The 16566-nt window shown below is 41.9% G+C and overlaps 1 long non-coding RNA gene across 1 annotated transcript in view; it reads left to right on the forward strand.

The window, feature by feature from the left end:
* Nucleotides 1-13156, forward strand: part of LOC102388261 — a 40489-nt gene extending 27333 nt beyond the window's left edge. The window contains exon 3 of the long non-coding RNA XR_323801.1: nucleotides 13005-13156. This is a non-coding gene — a long non-coding RNA (uncharacterized LOC102388261). The remainder of the gene's footprint in view (nucleotides 1-13004) is intronic.
* The last annotated feature ends 3410 nt before the right edge of the window (nucleotides 13157-16566 follow it).

A 16566-nucleotide genomic window follows, 5' to 3' on the forward strand; every position in this document is an offset into this window, starting at 1 on the left:
AGGGGGTCAGGCTAGATGATCTGTTCAGGTCCCTCCTGACCCTAGCTACTATGAAACTATCAAAGTAGATTCATATTGGGACTTTCAACCCCTGGTGTTCTGGATCAGATCTAATGTTCTGTTTTTAAGGCCTATCTATAAGATAGCCATTCATAAGATTCATGTCTGGTTCTTATTGCAGACTTCAAATGCTACCCAGATTCAGAATTTCACAGATCTGGGTATATTTGTATTTCTTTTATTTTTTTTGGCTGATCTCCACAAGCAGGTAAATTGATATCTGTTGTATTGCCTTTTTACTGAAGCCTACCCATAAACTTTTTAGAAAGCAGACTAATGACCTTTCCCAAGGGAACTGAGCTTGTGAGTATGAAGGATTAGTTTATCAGATGGTGTAGTAAAAAGAGACCCTCATTCTTTTATGGCCCATTGGGCACTGCAGTAGTAAAAATACTTACAACAGCAGCACTTGGTGCAGATCATTTTCCCCCTTTAGAGAGCAAGGCATTGTAAAACTCTGGGAAAACAAGGGAATATCTTTTCTTTCTTAAGGGATCACTTTTATTTGAAATCCAACCGGGGCCCACCTGTCTTCTATACTGTAGGATACATTTTCCAGGCCAGATTCTGTAGATGCACTTTTAGGTATGTAAATGTGTCCCTCTTGTACTTGTTTGTGCAAAATAGGTATGTGAAGTCATAAACAGATAACTAAATGTGTAGTCTTTTGCCTATACACATGTAATTTGCTTAATATGTATATACATACCTGTTGATTTGGCTGTCTCATCTTGCTTGGAAAAATTGTCTCTGTACAAGAAATTTACCCATCTATTATTTTGGAGAACTCGGTATTCACAAGATATTTTTAAGTGTCAGTGTAATAAAGTGGTGAATTCCTTCATAATGAACAGTTCCAATAGTAGATATAATAATATGGGCTATGTTTGTGACTTTACCCCTCAATTTCTTAAAACTCAAAACAGCACGTCAGACTTTTTTTGTCAAGCAGACTTTATTTAATATCTGCTTGACAAAACAGAGCTCGGGCCTTATGGTAAAATAATGATGGGTCCAAACTCTCAGCTGATGTAAATGGGCAAAACTCCATTGCTGTCAATACAAGTTCTCCAGCTGATGTCCAAAACCTGAGGCATAAGGGCAGCACATCTAGTATATGTGCATAATTTTGATTTATATAACAGGTATGACTAACATGATTTCAACAGAAACCCTGCTATGGGATATAGAAGCAGGGACAAGAATGAAGCAACATGCTCTTTTATGTCTAGTACACTGGATTAAAATATTCCTAGCTAGAAATCCTGCTGTTTAGGGGTTAGAGCAAAGTGTCCATTGCTTCTTTCTGTTCTCGTTCTTACACTCTCTTTTCTTTGTTTTTCGCTGTCACTCTTTTCTCTCACTCCCGTCTCACTCTTCGCACGCGCTCTCTCTCATTAAAAGTGTGCACTTGGAGGAAACCAGGAGTATATCTTTTTTTCTGGTTCCTTACAGAAGAGATGCTATTTCAGGTCTTGAAACACTAGGCTTTGAGAGAATCTGGAACAGACCCCAAGATTTATGCTGCTTCCCAAGACAAGCATGCACATACTTGCAATTATTGTTCAGCTGCAAGTTTGCTGAAGTCTAATTCTGTCCCTGAGTGGCACCTTTAAACTACTGTGCAATTGTTTCTTTCCTTCCTTGTTCTTTATGAACCCACAGCCCCATTCATATGTCAAATGAGGAATCAATACAATCAGACCACGAAAGTACATATTCTGTATAGATCAACCCATAAGATATTAGCAGCTGAAATGTTACCGTATATTTCGTCACCACTTACCGAAGTAATGGAAAATATTGATTTCAGATGCTACTGCTAAAAAATGAGAACCATATTTTAAAAATCTTTCTTCCCCCCCCCACACACACACTTATTTGTGCCTGGCACTTTATCTCCCCTATCAAAAACTTGATGGGGGATCAAGGAGGGCAGAATACCATTTACCATTTAATGGGCCTGTGCAAAGCAGCAAGTATTCGCTTCAGATTTGGCCAATTCGGAGGGACAGGGATTCGGAGATTCGGCCATAGACTATAATGGGGAATTACTAAAATACCTATAACTTTCTCATTTTTTTGCAGATGTGGATGAAAACAGCAAGGATGATAGCCCCTCCTGAGTGCACGATGCCTGCCAAGTTTCAGGGAGATAGGTAGAGGGAAAGTGCACCTCAAACTGCTGAAAGCAAAACTCAGGTGTTTAAGGCAGAGCCTTTCAAATCGATTTTGGAGGTTTCTGATTTTGATTCAGACCTTTTAATGGGTCTCCCAATTCAATTCAGATTTCGAGATTCGGCTGCGGAATCAGCTACCAAACTTCGCACAGCCCTACCATTTAATACTTGCCCTTCAGACCTGGTTAGGAGTTAAAGCCAAGGCACCTCAATACTACAAAGATTTTGGGACTACAAATGAAAGGGGAAATGGATAACATTATCCTGGTGCCAAAACTAGTGAAAAGATAAATAGCTGATATTGGAAGGAGAGAAACAAATGAAAAATAGAAATTCTGCTGCTTCAGGCTAGCATGTATTGTTTAGTGATTTGCTAAATTCAGGGAAGTCTTTCTAAAACAATATAATTTAAGCAGGTATCATATCAACATGGGTTTACTGTTGTATGTGGGAGCAATAAATGAATTCTTGTTTTTAGCATTTTAACATTTTTAACCATTTTTTGTAATATCCTGGAGTTTAGTTTCATGTTGAGATCAAATTCCATAGTCCCTTAGATGCAGGACTGCATATGTTTGTCTGTGTGTATATGTATGTATATATGTGAATAAAACACGCACGCACACACTGGTTATGCAGTCCTGCACCTTGGGGGATATATATGAATTACATTGTATATAATAGAAATGAAATGTATAAATGAATTTCTGTTCAGCCTTGAACAACTGACTTTTACATCATCTATGCATGACCATAACCTGTACATTTTTCACTAAAGAAATGGGATAAAAAATGTCATGAGCTTTTTCTGCAAAACTTGGCCATACATGAAATGGAATATGAATACTAGACCTAGCACAGGGCAGTGGGGATCACCACCCCTCCCCTCCCCCCGGCAGCAGCCCGTGAATGTGGGCTCTTTTTTTGAGCTAGAAGAGTGGGCAGGGCAGCCATTCAGAGCAGGCAGGGGATGGGGCCACTTTGGATGTTCGGCCGATTGTCAGCGGTGGCCGAATCTCTGAATTGGATTCAGCCGAATAGATTCAGGACAGTGATTCAAATCACCGAATTGGCCAAATCTGAAGTGAATCCTAGCTGCTTTGCACAGGCCTATGAGTTTTTTTCAGTTTAAAAATCATAAATTCTCTGGTTTTTTAAAAAATGGCAAATTCTCTGATTTTAAAAACCCTAAATCTGTGTTTAAAATTAAACGGCACTATATACAATAGGTATGCAATTGAACACAATGTTTTATTGATATATTTACAATTTTAAAGCAACTGTGAAGCCTACCAGTGCCTCAATCATTATAATAAAATAAATTCTAAGTACCTATACAGTTTGGTATTTGATTTTGGGTTTCTTATCATGGAAAATCAGAGCTCCCCCTGCCCCTTTGTTCACCATGATGCAGGTCTAGACTCTCACTCCCAAGCCACAGGCCCCCCACTGCCCCAGACCTCCTGGAGGGGGGGGCCCAGCTGCCAGGGCTTCAAAGCCAGGGACCTGGGTCTGCAGCCCCCCAGCAGCACCCAAGCGCTGGCTGCTGCAGTGGAGCAGTGTGTGGAGCCCGGCTCCCCCTACCCCATAGGTGGCATGGGCAGAGTGGAGCCTGTAGAGGGGGCGCATGCGAGCTGCCCACTGCAGGCTCCGGCTCCCTGTTCTGCTGCCCTCTCCCCGGGGCCTCTGTGCCTTAGACCAGCAGTTCTCAACCTTTTGTACCTTGCATCTCACCAACCATTTTGTCAAAAAGCCCTGCTCCCACCATGATAAAAACAAAACCCTGAAAAATTGCACTATTCAAGATATCTGTTCATTCATCTATTTGAAGTGCAAACAATTGATTGACTTATTTTTATTTTTCCCAGTTGGGCAATAAGTTGAAGTCCCACCTACACAACCTTTGAGTCCCACCAGTGGGACATGTCCCACTGGTTGAGAAGCACTGGCCTAGAAGGTGGGAGCCAGCATGGCAGGGCTGGGCAGGGAAGCTCCATGCTACTGCAAGCCCTGCACTGTCCTGGCAAAGCACCCGCTGTCTGCCCGGCAGAAATGGGACACAACTCTGTGCTGCTACCCCTGCTGCCGCTGGGCAGGCAGGAAGGACTTCACTGGGGTGGCGCAGGGCTTGAAGCAGCAAGAAGCTTCTCCACTCGGCTCCATTCTGCACTGCCATGCCAGGTCCTGTCCTCTGGGTTGCGGAGGCCCTGGGGGAATGGCAGCTGGGCAGGGAGCCCAAGCCTGCAGTGTGGAGCCCACACATGCCCCCCATGCTCTTCCTCCTGAGTGGACGCAGCAGCAGAGAGCCCCACCCCACTCCCCCAGGGTGAGCCACCCAAAGCTTCATCCCACTCCCCACCTGGGCCCTGCAGCCACTCATTCTAGTCCCAGACCCCAAACCCCACACACCACCCAGGCTGGGCAGCAGCCCTAGCCTTGCCCAACTCTCTTCCTCTCTCCTTCTCTATGGGGGCCCCAGTTCTGTGCTGCCCCACCCTCCCCCCAGACTTACTTGCGGGGAGCTGCTCTCCAGGCTGCGTGGAAGCCATGTGCACCTGTACATGCATGTAGCACCCCCTGCCTGGCTGCCCTTCTTCTGCTCTTTGCCCCTTGCAAGCTGGAGCTCTTCCAGCCTACAGGGAGCTCTTTGCAAAAATAGAAAATCCACATGTTTCTCCATTAAAATGAAAAATTGAGGTTTTTCTCTGTTGGAAAAAACAGTGGGTTTTTCCTTTTTACATGGGAATGGAAAACCTGGGTCCAAGTTGATAACACAAAAACAGAAATAAGCATTCAAACATGCAGTTGCCTTTTTGAACCAAATTGAAACTTGCACCTTTTTAACTTTAAGATACTGCTTGTTCCAATTCACGCTAAAAATCTTGCATTGTCAAGAGTTTGATGTTATAAACAAAAGCAGATAGTCCAGGACTTAGCTACCCAGTTGGAAGGATGCCATGATGGCAGGTGCTGTCTATAATACTTATGCATGACCTCTTTCTAGTGCCTGTCATGATGGCTTTGTCTCAGTAGTATTAGTAGATTCCACTTCTGATCCAATCTGGTGTACATCAACCTCATACAGAAGTTTGGATGTTTGTTCACCCCTGGCCCCCCATGGCCACCACTGTGAAGGTTAGTCCTTCAAAACGTATTTAAAAACACTGACTCCCGTTACAGTCATGCTCAGAAGAAACTGAAAATTTAGCCAAACCTATTGAGCACAGCTTTCAAATTAATGAATACTTGTATCTACCACTTACAGCAAATTGGAAGGTTAAGGATTCTCACCTCCCCAGAGGAAAGTTAAACCATGTACGCATTTGTTAACAGAGCCAAATACATCAACCCTTTCAAACCATTAGAGGAAGATAGAATTTATGCAGTTGCATCAGTGACTTGTTTAGTCTGTACTAACCAATTCCCTTTGGTGGAATAAATTAATCATCTTGTTTTTTCAATATTTAAATATCCATCAGATATGAAATCTGTCTCCTTTTTTGTGTGTTTAGATGCTGGCCTTAAGCTAGAATTTACCATCCTGTATGTAGAAGGACTTAACTTTAAACATAAAGAAACTGAAAGCCTTTGAAAGGACTTTTATATAAAAACGGTTTCCTAGTAAAATTGTGGTAAATATTAACAGTGAGCTTGAATAAAGGGAAAAGAGAAAGCAAATGGATCTTATGAGCTAGCAGCATTTAAGATGTAACATGACAGAAGGATTTTGAAGCTTAGGATAGTTGACTAGTGACCTTCTGCCTGGAAAACAGCAAGGTATTTGTCTAAAAAAAGTAGTGCCCAACCTTCTGGCCCACAGGCCAGAGACATGTGCACACACCAAAGGAGGGCTATGTTCACCCCACAAGGCTCTCCAGGCATCCATAAATTTAGCAACAGGACCACCAATTAATACTGCTACTACCGCCCACTGCCAAATTTACAGACTTATGGGGAGCTCATGGGCTGAATCTGGCCTGGGGGCTGGAGGCTGAGCATTAATGACCTAAAATAAGTAGCAGTGGTATCATGTTGTGTCTTTTTTTTAAGTGGCCTAATGCAGTCTTTAATACTGTACCCACTCTTTTGGCTCCTGTTATATGCCCTTTATGTAACCATCTTGAAAATGAGGCTCTGTGATCTTATGGATTAAACAGTTCTGGGAATAATTTCTGTGCACCTTTCACAACTCCAGTGCATTCAGTAAAGCGGCACGTAAAAAATGCAGCATGTGACTTTCCCTGATTTTGATTCCTGTTACTGAGTGATTCTGTCACCATGAGCAAGTTCTCTCACCTTGTGCAGACAGAAGTGACAATTTTTGCCTGATCTGGCCACAGAAAGCCCTTTATAGCTGTGACCAAACATAAGTGCACAGCTGCAGACTGCTTCAGAAATGGCTGACTGGATGAAAATCTGACCCCTCATTGCATGAGGTCTCAGATGAAGATATTTGAAAATGTAGCATCTTCAGGAACTTCTGTCTGCACTGCCTGCCAGCCTGTCACTGTTTTCAGAACAGGAGCGGAGAAAGGCAGCTGAGGAAGTCCAGTCTGGCAGGTTTTCAGTCCCCCCGGAGGGTAGGGCAGATGTATTTGCTGTCGGGGCTCCAGTTCACCCACCCCATGCTCCAGTTTGCCCACCCTACCCTCCAGAGCTGGCGGGGGAACCCTAAGAATAAGCTCCCTCTGCTGTCTCCCCACCCCCCATTCTGAAAACAGTGAGCACTGGCAGAAACATGGACATTGCTATGGGAACCTGGCTTCAGGCTCCCAGCCAGCAGCTAGATTTCCCCTCCCCCCGGAACCAACAGTGAACTTCTGTTGGGTCTGGGGTCACGTTGCAACTCAGAACGCTTTGCAGAAATTGTTCAGAGTTACAGCTGGGAGCTGCACTTCTGTTTTCACCCTTTATTTCACTTTCCACTTTGAAAAGGGGACTAATACTTACCTACCTTGGCTTCATACTTGTGATGTTCTTTGAGCCTCTCTGAAATGTATTACCGAAAGGGGATATTGCTTTTCTCTTGCTCTCTGAGGTCTTATTTGCAGAAACGGACCTTTATTTTTTTCCTTTTTTAATAAAAGTTACCAGACATTTCCAGGCCATAAGGTTGAACAGAGCATTTACTGTACATGTAATGGGCAAAAAAAAAAAAGCTGCATTCTCTACCGCAGAGGCATCCTGAGAGTCACTGTTACAGTAAATCATTGTCTTTCTAGGCTACTGTATAAACAGCCCTGATGGGGCAGGTGCAAGTCTTCATAGTGTTTGAAGCATGAGCTTGCTAGCTGCAAACTTGCTTTTAACACTGGAGGAAGCAGATTTCTTCCCTTTTCATTTCTCTTGTCCTCTCCATTTCCAGGAACAAAAACTGTCATCTAGATTCATTCTTTTTGCAGTGTTTCTTGACAATTTTTTACTGCTGTAGCTAGTTCTTTGACAGCAGGTTTTTCCTGAATGTGAATGAAAGCATGAACTAATGTTCATAAAACGTTTCCTTATTCAGAAGAAGAAGATACTGACTTTGTATTTTGCCAGGGTGAATGAGAAGAAATACTAAAGTATAGCTGACAGGGCTTAGTGTAAGCTGTGTAAATACAACTAGGCCATATTTATGCAGGAAGAACAAATGCATCAGAAAATGTCTAATTGTTGAACATCTTTCTTTCATAGTCAGTTCAAGGGAAGCTGGGGAAGTGGACTGTGGTCTAACTACTGAGGCAATTAGCTTCCTGTAATATTGCCGGGCACATTCAGATTGAGTCATCCAAGTATCATGTGGTTGTTTTATTAATCACAATGCTGCTGGAAAGTTTTATTACTGTGTTGCCCTGGAATATCTTCATTAAAAAAATATTGTGATTGCAAATCATCTAAAGTAACATGAAATATGCTATAAAAGCAGGTTCCATTTGTGCAACACTTATAGTTCCAAGAAAAATGTTGGGTTTTTTTTTACATTCTATAAATGTCTTCTAGAAATCATGTACGTGTTCTGTACAGTTCTGTTTTCTAGGGTAGGATTGTTCATGCTGATAAATCCACATTGTGCCTTATCTTTACAATTGGTCCTTTCCATTCCAAGTAGTCTTTCATTACGTTTACAGCTGGATGTTCCAAGTATCTCCTCCAGGATTATGACAGCCAAAGGATTTCATAATACACTTATGTGTTGTTATAAACTGTGCCTTGAAATGTTCCATAAAGCAGACAAAGGAGCCAGAACTTGTATTAGTTTCACTTTTTTTACTACACTTCTGAAGAACTGTTCACTAAGTAACATTAAACTAGAGCAAAATGAAGTGCTTTTAGTTCGGATTTTGCAGTACTATTTTACCTCTCCTACCTGTTCTGCCTATATACTCAGATTCTAGCTCCAAGAGGAGCGTTCTGATCTAGCTGTTCATCATAAAATGACTTGTTCATATTTCATCGTAAAGTAACTTGTCCAATTCCACATGAGAGATCAGTGCGAGTTGGAAATAGAAACCTGGTCTATTGATTCTCCATCTAGTGTCTTGTCCAGATACTGAAATACTTTTGGGAAGTGATTTATTTGTACTGCCAATAACTAGAATATTTCAGTCACCAGTCCTGTCAGTCCAACACCTTTCAGCATGTTAAATTAACTTTTAGAAAAATAATAAAAATAATGGTCTAGTTAATTAATGCACTAAGAATTCTGTAGAAGTCCTTATGACATCAACATTAATTCATTATGAGTTCATTATGATTAATGTTGTTGAAATAAATGTCACAGGAATGAATAAAGATTTGGTCATTATTTTAAAGTGTTGCCGTTGGGTCTATAAAGTTAATGATTCAATTCAAAGAAAGTAATTCCACATAAGTATGTCTAAAACTTGTAGAGGATTCAAACTTCTCTACGAAAAATGGTCCTAAAAGTGGGTATAGAAAGTTGTATTGGGTTGTGACTGCTATTTGGATGCTAATGAATCTACAGGACAACGGTTAACATACCTGAACCTGGAAAACCAAGAGTGTTCAATATTAACGAAGCCTGGGGTTGGGAAACTGGTTGGCCTGGGAAATTCCTGGATATTCAGAATTTAAGAATTGACAATGTTTATGTACTGTACTAAAGATTTCTCCCCCGGGGAGGGGGGTGTGTGTGTGTGTGTGTAAGGCCAGAGGGTTGGGTTTTTTACCCAGTAGATGCATCTATATGAGATGCTTTACTGCAGAGCCAATTAGTCAACTCCATAGTAAAGCATCATCATCTACACCATCTTACTGTATTGGGCCAGAGTAAATTAATTAACTCTGCCATAGGATAGTACTGCCCAACACAAGTACTATCCTACAGCAGAGTTATTTACTGTGCTGCAACCCATGTGTAGACAGTGAGCACCCTCTGACCCCAGTCATCCCTGCTGTAGTGTGGGGGATGCCTGCCAGCTAGCTCCATACTCTAGCACACTCATGCCCCAGCCAGCCCCTCCAGAGCATGTTGATCCAGTTCAGAGCAGCTCTGGGCTGGTAGGCTGATTCTAGGGCCTCTTGCCAGGCAGGGCTGTGGCACCTTGGCTCAGTGTGCTGTGGTCTTGGGTATACATGTAAATGTTCTGCATGAGAGCAATAAGCTCTAGCACAAACTGTACCAGACTTTATTTCACCACAATAATATCGCATGTAGATGATGTACCCAGTGTGTGTGAAACTACTGTTTCTGTGAATTCTGGCCACGCTATTTAATTAGGTTTTGTGGTTCCTTTTACCCATCTTCATTTGCCTAGAGCCAATGAAATACAGTCAATTCAGAGTTGGCAGGAAAAGTGCTGTCAGTCCAGCACCTATTCCACAATGGTATGGACAGCAGCAACGTGAAGTTTCTTCACAGTCTCAATAGATTTATTGCTCTTTTAAGGTCAAACTGGACCATTCTAAACTGTGTAAAAGAAGTCATTCCATACCTGTCTAAAAATCTGCAAGGACTTTGAACACAGGTTTGAGACAAAAGATATCAAAGAGAATGGCATCACAAGCCTCGTCGACATAGGAAAAGGGGAGAGGAGTTGGGATAGAAAATGATAAGTTGAGGTTTCATTAGTAGGGGCCTACTTAAATGACAGTTTTGTAGATGTCACAGAAACTGCAAAATCTAAATTGTACACAATCTGTGAAATTCATGAAATCAAGAAAAAAAAACTTAATAAAAATAAAATGCTAGCTCCCCAGTGGGAGCCACCAGTCCTTGCAGCCTGGAGGAGAAGGCACTGAACAGCTGGTGCGGCAGCATGAAGGGCAGCTGACAAGATGGTCCCTCCTCCGCCCCCCCCCCCGGGGCCCCTTCCCTATCCAGCCCCGAGGGGGGGGGCCCTTCGCTATCCAGCACCGAGGGGTGGGGCCACACAAAAGGAAGTCAACCATCAAGATAGTGGCTGCCCTCTTTCCCTTCCTCCCCCTCAGACTTCTCTGCCAATCATCACTGAGGGGTGGGTCCTCTCTGCTAATCAGTACAGTAGGGGGCCACCGCAAAAGGCCCAATAAATCAGTTCTGCTCGCCATGAGCAGGCCACAAAAACCTTTCATCTCACTGCAATTTAGGTAAGGCCCTATGCATTAGACTGAATTGAGCCTGAGGGTGGAGAGTATTTCAAGGAAATATGTTTAATTAAAAAAAAAGTGTGCATCAAGAAAAAAGAGTGTCTTTAGAGAAGCAGACCTCGCTGACTCATCATTTTCCCTGAAATGTTACCCTACCACTTTACTGTATCATTAGCAAAAGGTCTTAAGCCATGCCACAGATCAGGTAGGAAATCTTTTTAAAAAGATCAGTCTAGAAAAATAAAATTTACTTTGAATATGTTTTACTTTCTCATATGAGAAGAATGACAAGTAGATTCTGTAGACGCAGAATGCAAGTGAAGTGGGAGCCTTTCTGTTGGGTTAAAAATAGATGAGTCAAAGTTGTAAGAAGCAATTGCAGCATATGGAACTCTTCCCCTCCTCTTCTCCCCCCACCCACCAAAGCCTCCTGTCCTGGACTTTAAGCAGTCCCCTAAAGCATTGTCTCCTAAGTTTTAGAAAGTACCAAAATACTTGCACAGCTTTAAAAAGTGCATTGATGTTACATTTTGGACATTTAAAAAATATTTGTCTCTCAAGCTCCTTTTTAAAACCCTTTGCTAAAGCAAGAATGGATCCCAGACCTTACTGCTGTTGTACTCCCACAAAGGGAGTTGTGGCACCTGATCTTAGATGCTTTGCTACCTAGTGAAATCTTAACCCCGAGCTGGGTATCTAGGATAATGTATAATGCATGGGGAAAGTCAGAATGAGGCCCTGAGTTCATAAAGCTGAGTGAGAAGCCATCAAGTTAGTCAGCAGTAAATGTTGAGAGAGAGAGGAATTAAGGTGCCTATCTCTAATGTAGCCATCTAGTCAGATTTCTTTTTTTGTTTGGCTGTGAAAGTTTTCGGGATTCTGATTGTGTAACTACTGAGTTATTCATCTCTCTAGGGGAAAGTTTGGATAGATAGTAACTGAACATATTGAATAAGCTCTCAGACCCTAAGAGCAAGAGGACCTAGAGAGAATGGTCACACGCACACCCCCAGATTCTGGGGCACTTTAATGAATGGCGATGTGTCCTTGTTTTCTGTAATTTACAATTCCTGATGGCAAGGTTCCCTACAAAACCAAGATGTCCCCTGTTCAATAACTATTCCCCATTTCTTTTATGATTGGGTCAATATAGGTATTAAAAAAAAATAACTCTACTAATTTGTAGTAGAACCCTAAATGGAAAATGTTCCTCAGAAAGAAAAGAAAACAATAATTCATTCCCTTCTCACCTGGGTGTCTCCCAATCCAAGCCATTGGGTGGAAGCTTGTTCCCACTGAAATTTCCATCACCATTAAATCTGATGCTAATGCTCTCATTAGCATTAGCATTAAATTTAATGGTGATGGAAGCTTGCCATGGAGTCTAATCCATGCTGAATTGGTGAAGAAGTAGCTTCCATGGAGTCCACATGCATATGAATTATGTTAGAGGAAACGAGCAGTGCACGCCACTTGCTCTGCTTCCCTCTTACCTTGGGGTCCTGTACCCTGATAAAAACTCTACCATTCCCAGGCAAGTGACATTTATTGTATGCAAAAATCACTTTGTCCTCGGTTTCAATTTTATTGGTGAAAACACCTACCAAGAACATTGCTAAACCCTGTATTTCACTCTTACAGCTCCTTTCCCATAAGCTCTGCCTTTCCCAGATTCCTCTGGCTAGGGCCTACTTCTGTGTTCATTTTATTCAAATTGGCTTTTAAGCAGGGACAACGTCTTAACCTGCGGCCACAAGAATCCCCACAGCCAAGGGGCTGTGCCCTGCTCGCCCCCCACTGCCTGTGCCATGTTTAAAGGGCTCAATGCAGGCAGGGAGCCCTTCCCTGGCCAGGTGGGGAAGGACTTCCTTGCTCTGCTCCCGACCCATCTTGGGAACCCACGCATCCCCTGCAGCACAGCCCACCTGCAAGCAGCCTGGCTTCAACTATTTTATTTTGGTGCGTTTATACCACAATTTTGATTTTTCTATGGATTAGGGGGCCCCAAAAATTTGGGCTGGCCCTGCTTTTAAGGAAAAACACCTGCCTCACAAGAATCATCCATAACTAAATGGCAGCTCCCTGCGTTGTTCTGGCTCCAGGCAAGGGAAGGGTATTTAAAATAATGCCACCCTTTGATAGTCTTTTGTTCCTCTGCTGAATCTGCCTTTTTGTGTTCTCCACCTTCCACAGAGCTGTTCCTGCCTGTTTTTCATCATCTTGACTCTCACAACATACAAGAACAGAATGGAGCCCTGGCAGGAAGCCTGTTTATGAAAATAGATAGCAGTAGTGTCTCCTCTAGCGCAGAGCTGAGGTGACACTGTCTTAAGAATATGTAATAAAAGAACATAAGAAACTGATCAATATTTTATTTTGAGTGTTGTCAAATAATGCAATAAAGTCATTTAAGTAGTACATCTTACTATGGAGTTAAAATCACTGGAGGTGGAAAAATGCACGAAGGGCAGGGAAGAAAGTGCCTACATCATTTTAAAGGAAGCACATTTGGCTGGTCATGAAACTTTTTTTAACTGTGGTGATGTAAGGTCTCACTGCCCAAATGACATTGGGAGTAGAAGGAGGAATCTGCAGAGTGTACATTTTAGTGATGATAATGTAATTATATGCAGCCAGTTAGCAGCACACTTTAACCCTGAGAGTTCTGGCACTTTTTAGACTGGTAGCCAAATGGGTGCTTGGTGCTTCGGTAGAACATCTCAAATGTCCGCTACACAAGTGACGCTTGTGACAGAGAAGATTCTTCAGTCCAGTAGTCTTCAGACTTCTGGATCTCACTTTCTCAGCCCTTTAGCCCACCTGCCCCACAGTCGATCTCCTCCTGACCTCATGCATAGCTTCACAGTCTTTATCCCATGTGCTCCTCTTGTCAGGAATGCTGCAAACACAATGGAGCTAGCTCTGTATGCACCAGCATGGGAACAAAAGCAGAATAGCTGTGTTCAGGAGGCACAGCATCTGGGCTAACTAATGGTGACCTTTAGCAAAGGTAATCAGCCTGCCTGCAGAGCTACACAAGGCATCTCGGCGGCTTCCCATTCAAGAGTTAGTGCAACACTGCCTGATGCTATGGGAACAGTTTAGGAGAGTTGACTAGTCCACTGGCATCCCCAGGATCTCTGTGGCTCACAGGTTGAGAACCACTGATCTAGCCCATCCCCCTGTTAGCAAGGTATAAACTAGTCAGAATTGTTTTTCCATTGGCTGTATGATTCAACCTAAGAGTTACGAAGACCTTTTGATGATTAAACTGAGTTAACTTCGGTTTTCTAGAGAACCTATGGAGTCATGTCTGTCTTCACCGCGTAGTATAGAATCCCTTTTATGCTCATCACAGACAAGTTCTGCCTTCTCTTTGCCATGCTATCGAATAAACTTTCTATAGTCCAGGATGCTACAGAATAAACTTCCCTATGGTATATCAGACTGCTTTGTCCAGGCTAGCTTTTAACGACTCAAGCAGTGGCTCATCTATCACTTGCCTAAAATGGAAAGCAAAACATGTTAGCAGTAGGTACTGAAAGTTCATGAGCAAGTTCAGTGGGTTTAAAGGTTTATCAGAAAGGCAGAAAGAACAGGAAATGCATTTGAAATTGCTAGTGGTAGTGATAAATACTAATGGATGGACTCTTTCGTATCAATGATATGAAAAGGTGATATATTGGACTTGATGTTCTTGATGTGTATTATTATACATTGTTAATAATATATAATACTGTTTACTACCATTGATATATGATGGCGTGTGTGTGCAGACACACACACACTATATATAGTGTGTATATATTTGCGCTTTCTCGCTCTCTCTTATACACACTTTCACACTATAATGCATGTGTGCCTTTGTGCCATGAAATGACTTTAACTGTATGCTTTAATATGCACATCAACTTTTCACAAGGCATGTATGATCCACATTTTTCCTTCAAAGGCATGGGTACTCTGCATTGAACTCTTTTCTATTTAACCATAGGTATAAATTTCACAAGTATTTTCTTTCTTGTTTTAATTGGGGAATTTTTCCAGAGCAGGGAACCACAGCCTTGAACACACAACTTTAATTATAAATAAACACCAAGCAAGACATTTCTTTTTCTTTTCAGGCAGCCCTGTTAACCAACCCAGAGGAAGACACTTCTGCTGTTTGGTATGGGAAAAATCAATGAGAGTGTTTCAGATGAGCAGGGACTAGACAAATATCTTATTGTGGCAATAAGCCCTCTCAACATTATTTCCATAGACTGATTGTATGTAGTTATTAAGAATGCATAGCTGTAGATTCAAACAGATAGGTAGCCTACGCATTTAATCTGTAAATGAAAATTGTATTGTGGAATACAGGACCATTTTGAATTCACATTGAGGGCCATAGTAGCTGCAAACTACAAGGCAAGAGAACAAACTTAAACAAATTCTTAAAATTATGCACGTGGGTAAGTGCTTTGTTATGTCAAGGCCTAGGAACTTCTAGCTACTGAGAATGTATGGAACTTAGTTAGCTCTGCAACTCTTCTAACATCTGGCTATGTGAGCAAGGTACAAATCGTTCAGGCCAAAAGAGGTATAGTTTGCAGATTGTTCCTTTGGCTCATTACCACAGCTATTCAGTTAAAGTAAGTGTGATATCATTAGCACCATTGGAAAGGGGAAGTGGAAAAGACTGATTAATTTCTAATATTATAAATGAAGAGAAGATCCCACATTGATGAGAAAGAAAGTCTACAGATGCATATCAGCTGCCCACTCTGAGGTATAAGCAACTGTGGTTTGAGAACATGTGATATCTAGTATCTGGGTACATTTTAGTTAGATAGTTGATATACAGTAAGTTAACCTACTTGAGGTTGCCTTTGTTTGCATAACTTCTTGCTTGTGTGGTTTTCTGAATAGCTAAGGGATGTATTCAACACAGCAGGAACTGCTGCTTCAGAAATCATTTCCTTTTTCTTCTTTCCAGGGTGCCGCATCTATTTCTCTCTCCCTATTCTGAGAACACCTCTTGCAGAGCTCTAAATGATGCTGCCGAAATTCTGAAAAAACCTTTACAAGTCAATACTTCATGCTAGCAGGCTAGAGAAGCAAATAGCTGAATCCCTACATGGGTATATTTTTCTTTCTGCTTATGGTAGCGTATACAACCCCCAACACACTCAGGCATACTATATTATAAAATACTAGACAGTTTAGAACAACGCTTCAGCAGTCTGTTCTGTGGTTGATAAATCTAATACCAACTGTGTTTTTAGAAACCAAAAGAGAAATAATTATTCCCTCTGCATCCAGTCCAAAATGATGGGTGCCTTTATAACAGTCGCATAAGTATTCTTATTCTTATGCAGTATGTCTATTCTTATGTCTTTGCCCTCCATACAGCATTAGGAACATGAGGAAACAAGATTGGCACAGCTGGATTCCAGTGGGTTTTGGATTTTTGTTGGGTTGGGTTTTTTTGGTGGTGGGGGGCAGGGTTTATGATCTGAACAATGACATCCATATTCTATTTGGGTTACTTCTCAATTTTTTATCTTCGGCTCATACAGAGGACTGGGTCATCAAGCTAAAATCTCTGCTGTCTCAGAAAACCACAATATATATAATCCCCTTCATAAAACAATCAAACTTCATGTCAAAACTGATTAGCTTTTTGATCATATTGTAGCAGGCTTACCTTTCAGAGCTTGGGTTGAGTCCCAGGCTTGAGATCCTGCTCTTTTGATTGGTGGAGCCCATCCAC

Source organism: Alligator sinensis, unplaced genomic scaffold (assembly GCF_000455745.1).
Source record: "Alligator sinensis unplaced genomic scaffold, ASM45574v1 scaffold135_2, whole genome shotgun sequence".
In the NCBI taxonomy this organism is placed as follows: domain Eukaryota; kingdom Metazoa; phylum Chordata; order Crocodylia; family Alligatoridae; genus Alligator; species Alligator sinensis.